We start from the raw sequence: 8,217 nt of genomic DNA on the forward strand, positions 1-8,217 counted from the left end.
AAAGGGTACAAATGTTATAGTCCTCTTCATCATCACTTTGTTAGTGTTGATGTTACCTCTGCCTATTCCTCTTTGTGACCCTTCTCTACAGCCAACCAGTACTACTACTCTACCTTGGCCATCCATTGAACAAGTGTATCTATGGACATGGCTAGCTTCAGCTTTAACATCATTTGTCTTGCCATTTGTAGGTCCTGCTGACCCCTCTACTTCAACCATCACTCCAATTGTGGAGTAACATTCAGACCTTGACCTACCCATTGCCCTTCGAAAATGTAAGCATTCATGTATTGCAAATCCTATGAGTCACTTTCTTTCTGATCGGTCATTATCACTCTCTGCACTTCCTTTTGTTACTTCCCTTTCTATAGTCTTTATCCCTAAATCCCTATTGGAGGCCTTATCTGATCCTGGGTGGAGGACAGCTATGGAAGAAGAAATGTTGGCTCTTCATAAAAATGGTATATGGGATCAATGATTTAAAACTCACACAAGTGAGGCACATTTTAGGGTATGTTCCTTGCCTAGGCCCCAAGCATAACACTTTCAAAAGGCACACATCTAGTTCACTTTGCGCTTTAGCCCGGGTGAAAATTTATGCATTTGTTCTATTTTTTGTGCTTAGCAATTAGGTCAGGGGCTCCACCCCCCACTAAACCCCTCGAGGCAAGCCCGAACAATGCGCACATTAGCTCCAAAAACCCCATATTTGCTAAATGTTGCTTATTCATTCATCCTACTAAAAGATATTTTTAAAAGACACTTAAAAGTTATAAACCATTTTTATAGAGATTAAGAACTTAAGACCCTGGTATAGACTTGTTTGGGCTTACCTTGAGGGGCTTGGTGCAAAAGGCAACTCATACAATCAGGAATGCATAATGTTTAACATCACAGTAAGTGTTTGAAGTAATGCAATTGAGAAAAAATAAAGAGATTAAGAATTTACATGCTTGAATATGATTTATATGTTATGCTTGATTGTATTTTTAAATTTTCATTTTAAATATGTTTTATATGTTATTTTTATGCATTTTAATTTGAGATAATAGGTTTTTCTAAATATTTTAAATCTTGAGTTTATTTTTTTAATTAATAATGTGTTTAAAATTTTTAATAAATGTGTTTAATATTTTTATTTTTTTAATTCTTGACATTTTTTGAATTTTTGGAAAATTTTAAAGTTTTTTTAGCATTTTTGCAACCTCGGGCACAAAATGGCCCTTGCACTTTTTTTGCACATTGCACTTTTAAAGCATTGCATGTTGAGGATACTTTGAGGTAACTTTCTCTCTGATTGCTAAGATCACCTTTGTTTGTGTTGTTATCTCCTTAGTTTTTTTTTAAAGTAAAAATGAAATTTCATTAAAAGAAAGAAAAAAAATTACATCCTGATAGGTGATAAGGCATCACTCTCATACAATAAGAATAAAAGCTATCAAAGCAACAAACTAAAAACCATCCAAGTTACAAAGTTGATATTCCAAGATCTACTCTAATCTGTCACCCAAATCCTCTTTAGAAACTTGGCTAAAAGCTAGAGAGACCACAAATCAATTTGTAACCGAATTACTAATAGCTACCACAATCTTATCCATACTACAGTATTTGTCTTCGAAGACTCTTCTATTTCTCTCCTTCCAAATGTTCCAATAGATAGCAAACGATAAGCAGCTCCAGAGAATCCTTGCTTTTTAGTAATGTTTATTGGCTGAAAATTTGGAAATTCAAACATTGAGGTGAAGAAACTCCACAAGAAGCCAGCTACCTTACAGTAAATAAAAAGATGTGTAACAACTTTCTCCTATTCTTTGGAAAGAATACACATATTGGACATGCAAAAGCCCTTGGACTTCAAATGATCCACTGTCAAAATATTGTCCACTGCCACATGCCATGCAAAAGCCTCAATCCTTGGAGGGATTGGATTTCCCCAAACACCATCAATCTGAGCTTGATCTCCTTAGTTGCAGTTAATCATTGGCCCTTGTATCGGTTAGATGTTAAGAATGTTTTTTTGCATGATAACCTTACGAAAGAAGTATTTTTGGATCAACCACCTGGGTGTTCAGGGGGAGTATAGGGGTATGGTTTGCAGGTTAAAGAAGGTGTTGTATGGTCTAAAACGGTCTCCACGTGCTTGGTTTGGCAAGTTCAATGAAGTGGTTATGGAATTTGCCTTAGATAGATGTCAATCTGACTATTTTGTGTTTAACACGATTTTTGATGGTGGTATTATTATCATTGTTGTCTATGTAGATCATATTGTTAACATAGGGAGTGACCAAGGTTTAAAATGTTGATGAAAATGGAAATGTCGCTTACCAAAATATAGGACATATGTTGGAAATGTCGAGAGAAAATATTGTAAAAATTAAAGACATTGTGGAAATATGCAATGATATTTTGTAAAATGATAAAAGAAGCATTAATACATATTTCTAGACCATTATCTTATTCCCATAAGAAACTAAGATCAATAACAAATTAGTAAATGACGATTTACTAATTTATTATGCATTTTGATGTTTTTACAAGGTTATCCGATATTTTCTTTTCTTATTTTTAATTCTGATTTATTATAAATTCTAATATATTTATTTCACACTAGTAAATAGAAATACATTTATTCTGATTTTTAAATATTAAAGTTATAATACATTATGTTTTATTATAAATTTAATAAACGGATTCTCCTTTTTGTAGTATTAACTATTAAGATTATGATAAATTCTGATTTCTTATAAAACTTAATGAATTTATTATGATTTTTAATACTAAATTTATAATAAATTATGATTTAGTATAAATTTTAATAAATTTATTCTCATTTTTTATATTAAATTTAGAATATAATTTATTATAAAATTTAATAAACATTTTCTGATTTTAATAAATATTTTATAAATACTAACTAGTTAATATTTTATTACCTGAAAAATATTTTATGTTTTATATTATAAAGTTTATTCTTTTGTTTTATTTTTTGTTAATTATTTTTTAATAAATATTTTATTAAATATTTTATTTGAAATATTAAATAGAAATTATTAATGGAATAATTTATATTAATATACTGTATTATTTTAATATAATATACTAATATATTATATTATTAATGTACATTAGTCAACATCCTGTCGACATAATAGGAAAATAATGTAATTTTTATATTACCATCCATTTTCTTGTTGGTGAGCCTTGACATCTACAAATGTCGGGCGACATTAGCGAAATTTCACGACATTTGAAACCACGGTAGTGACTCAAAAGGCATCAGTGAATTCAAGTGCTTTCTACAAGAGAGATTTCATACTAAAGATCTTGGCAAAATGAGATATTTTCTTGGCATAGAAGTTATGAGATCAACCACAGAGATCTCTCTTTTACATTGGAAGTATACACTAGATCTACATCTACTTGAGGAGACGTGTGTGATGTGAACCAATTGCTACACCCATGGATCCCAAAACTAGTTTCAGATTAGTGGGAGTTAGTAGATGATCCCAAGCAATACAAGCAACTTGTAGGTAAGCTGAATTACTTGACTATTACCCGTCCAAATATCTATTTGGCAATGGAGGTTGTAAGTCTGTTTTTGAACTCTCCACATGTTCCACATCTTGAAGCAATGTACAAATCATAAGGTATCTTAAGGGATCACCAGGTATCATGATTATTTACAAAGATCTTGATCATTTGGTTTTATCAAGGTTCACAAATGTTGATTGGGTTGGATCACCAACAGACAGGAGATCAAGAACAAGATATTGTATATTTTTAGGTAGCAACCTTATTTCCTAGAAGAGCAAGAAACAAAATGTTCTGGCTAAATCAAGTGCAAAAACTGAGCATGGAGCCATGAGTCGTGCAACAGGAGAATTAGTGTGGCTCAAGAGTATTCTCCAAGAAATTGGGATTCTAGTGAAGACTCCTATGCACTTACACTATGATAATTAGGTCACCATTCATATTGTATCAAATCTAGTTTGCCATGAGAGGACAAAATACATTGAGGTAGACTACCACTTTCTTAGAGAGAAGATTCAAAGTGGTGACATTGACACACCATTTGTGAAGATAGGAGATAGCTGATTTATGGACCAAGGCTCTACATCATTCTTAGATTGGCTTTATCACCAACAATCTGGGTGTATATGATATATATAAACACCACCTTGAAGGGGAGTGTTGATAGAGCATTACTTCGGGTGTACTTGGGTGGCAGGGTAGTTAGGTGATTTTTTCTTAGAATAAGGACATTCCAGTCCATTGCTTTTATTAAGGGCACAATTGTAATTCTGCACTTTATTTAAAGATTAATATAAATCTAGGCTGATTGCTAAGAGGAGATTTAAGACATTCTAATCTCTCTCTTAACAGTTCAGTGGTTTCTCTCCTCTCTTATCTTCTTTCCTTCTTACATCATTGTTTCTTGCTGTTTAGAGCATCTGTAATACCATATTTTACATGAAGATTCAGCACATAGCTTCACAGCCTTTGGAGATAGGCCATTGACTCATTGTCGAGAAATATAGAACTAGAAACTTCATCTGGGATCCAGGGATAAGTGAAGGGCCTCATGGCTGTTTGATTTAGAGAAGTGTTGGAAAATAACATAGCAACTTTCTGCAAGGTATTCAGTTGAAAGTGGGTGCTAGGGGTAGGACTAGACCTGTTCGCAAACCAAGCTTCAAGCTCATCTTAACACTGTTTTGGGCTCGGGCTTTATGCTGGGCCCATTCAAACTATGGAAAAAGCTAAGCCCAAGCCTAGCCCATAAACAGATCTAAATAGGATCAGTTTTTGGAGAGATGTCTTGTGTAAAGATAGATCACTAATGAAAAGATTTCCTTTTCTCTTCATTTTAGCTAATAACACATATGCAAGGATAGCAAATTTATGATCTTCAAGGTGGTTTAGTATCCTGGTTCCATCCTTTAGATGACTCTTAAATTACTGAGAGATAGAGGCCTTGGTATCCTCAGTTAGGTTACTTAACAGCTGAACTCCAATACCAGATTAGGGGAGTTACAAGGATTTGGAGATGGGACAGTTCGAGGAACTTTTCTACCAGGTGTAGAGCTACATGCCTTTTGTAATTTGTTAAGAAGTATGAAAAGAAAGAAATTTAGAAGACTAGGCTCAACAAAGGGATCAAATTGCTCTTTTAGGTGGGAAAAAGATTATAGACTTGGTTCTTATTCTCCCGGATTTTGAAGGAGTTTCAAAGGAAGATCTTGGTGCTAATTTTTGGTCTCTTTTGAGTTGGAGTCAAGTTTCTAAAGAGGATTTGGGTGACAGATTAGAGTAGATCTTGGAATATATGGTTTTTAGTTTGTTGCTCTGATAGCTTTTATTCTGATTGTATGAGAGTGGTGCCTTATCACCTATTAGGAATTGGAGGGGTTCTCATGCAAAAAGGCCATCCCGTTGCATTTCATAGAGAGAAACTAAATGAAACCAAGTAGACATATTCAACTTACGACAAGGAGTTATATGCAGTAGTGCAAGTTCTACGATATTGGCGATAGTACTTAATATCCAAGGAGTTTGTGCTCTATTCAGATCTTGAAGCTTTAAAGTATTTGAATTCCCAAAAGAAACTAAACTATAGGCATGAGAAGTGGGTTTCATTCCTACAAAATTACACCTTTGTTCTTAAGCACCAAGCTGGAAATGAGAATAAAGTGGCAGATGTGCTAAGTTAGATGTCTTACATGCTTCATTCCATGAATGTCCAAGTCATTGGTTTTGATCAACTAAAGCAAGACTATATTGGTTGTAAGAATTTCGACATCATCTATATTGACTTACAAGCTGAGAAGCAAGATGAGTATCCTTCGTTTTCACTGCATAGTGGTTATCTATTTTATGTTGCCTATGTCTACCAAATACCTCTTTACGGGACTTTGTTATTTGGGAGTTACATGTTGAAGGTGTAGCAGGTTATTTTGGTGGAGATAAGACCATTGCTATGGTGGAAGATGGGTTTTATTGGCCTAGTTTGAAGAATGATGTTGCTCGTATATTAAAGCAATGTAGAACATGCCAACTTGCCAAAGGATGAAAGTAGTACATTGGGCTATATACACCCCTACCTATTCCTCATGAACCATGGCAAGATCTATCCATGGATTTTGTCCTTGGATTGCCCAAGACTGATAGGGGTCACGATAGTCTACGTTGTGGTGGATCGTTTCTCCAAGATGGCTCATTTCTTAACTTGCAACAAAACACATGATGCTTCACATATTGCTACTATATTTTTCAAAGAAGTGGTTCAACTTCAAGGAGTACTTTCTACTATTGTATCAAATCGGGACACCAAGTTTATGTGTTATTTTTTGAAGACACTTTGGAAACTACTCAATACTCAGCTGAAATTCTCTACATCGTTGAACCCCCAAATAGATAGTCAAACTGAAGTAGTAAATAGAAGCTTGGGATATCTTTTACGGTGTCTAGTTGGTGATCATACTTCTAGATGGGATCTAGTATTTCCAATAGCTGAGTTTGCTTATAGCAGCTCAGTAAATAGATCCATAGGAAGAAGTCCATTTGAAGTGGTGACTTATATTCAGCCTAAGTGACCAATTGAATTAGTTACCTTACCACCAGATACACGTACTAGCATTAAAGAAAAAGCATTTTCTAGGCACATAAGAGAGATACATGATGATGTTGAGAGAAAAAATTGCGCCGAGCAATGATTTATACAAGGCTAGAGCTGATATTTATCGACGGTTGGCAAATTATCAAGAGGGAGACATGTACAAGAAGCTCCATTCAAAGTGTTCCAGTCCTTATAAAATCATCAAGAAGATAAGTACTAATGCCTATGTTCTAGAGTTGCCAAATGACATGGGAATTAGTCTTATCTTCAATGTTGAGGACTTGACTCCTTACCTTGGACATGTTGATTCTTTTCAGACTCATATACCTATTTTTTTTATCAGTAGACTCATATACCTAAATTGCCAACTATTATAGCTCCAAATGACATTGCAGAGGATGTTTTAGATGAGGAAATAATATCTATTACTACAGGAGGATATCAGAAATTCCTTGTCAAGTGGAAAGGCAAGCCTATGTCTGAGAATTCTTGGATCACTGCTGAAGAATTTCATCATCTCAACCCAGATCTTTATGAAAGGTACTATGCTTTTAACTCGCTAGGGCGCTAGGGTGGAGTTCTTTCAACCCAAGGAGAGATAGGAATCGATCAGCACCCTTGTAGACTTATTCTAGAAAGAAGAAGGCTTTACAACAGGTCCTGATATGGCATAGTGATGGTACTTGGGGTTTGGACTGAATATTTTTGTCATTTTTGCAATTTTCTGTGTGGTCCAATGATAGGGTTTAATTTGTCTAGTTATAGTTTGTTTATGTTTAAAATTTCAGTGTCATTGCATAAGTAGGATTATTGTTATTGAGTCTTCTTTGAATTGAAATAGGATATGACAATTTAGTTTGAGTCCTACTAGGATTCTTGAGTCTTAACAATTTGACTCCTAAGACTATTATTAGTCTAACAGTTTGACTCTTAGGATTATTATGAGTTTAGAGTCTCTAAATATATATGGACGTTTTACACAAAGGCAATGAAATATTTTGAGTTTTCTTTAGCTTATGCTAGCTATAGTGAGTGATTCCCATGCCCCTAGAGTGATTCTAGGCACCCAGTGAATGATTCTAGGTATTTTCTCTCTTATTTCTTCAAGAAGCCATTACAACCATCAACAACCATAAAACTCTAATCAATCAGACCATTCAACATTCTCTAAGGACTAGAACTGAGCTGGTCCTACATCTGGTGCTCTCTAGAAGATTAAGATTGTGGAAGGTATGGAAATTCTTCATGGGGTGATGCTTGCAAGTGAATGTGTTGGCTCAAGACTAAAAGTGTAAAAGGTTTAGTTTTCAAGCATGACATTGAGAAGGCTTATAATAATGTGGATTGGAATTTTTTGGAAGATATTTTGGCAAGGGTGGGTTTTTGGAAGATATTCTTTGGTTTCTTTTTTAGTTATTGTCAATGGTATATTCACACCTTTCTTTCAAGCCCAAAGGGGCTTGAGACAAGCAGATCCATTGCCATTTTTGTTGTTTGTTTTGGTGGCAGTGAAGGGATGAGAGATCCATCGTATGGACGCCCAAACTTGCGGAATAAGGTGGACGAATTTCAAAAAAATTTCTCTCCCTTCAACTGGGAAT

The sequence above is a fragment of the Nelumbo nucifera genome, chromosome 3, assembly GCF_055504915.1.
Source record: "Nelumbo nucifera cultivar China Antique chromosome 3, China Antique-T2T, whole genome shotgun sequence".
NCBI classification, from domain to species: Eukaryota; Viridiplantae; Streptophyta; class Magnoliopsida; order Proteales; family Nelumbonaceae; genus Nelumbo; species Nelumbo nucifera.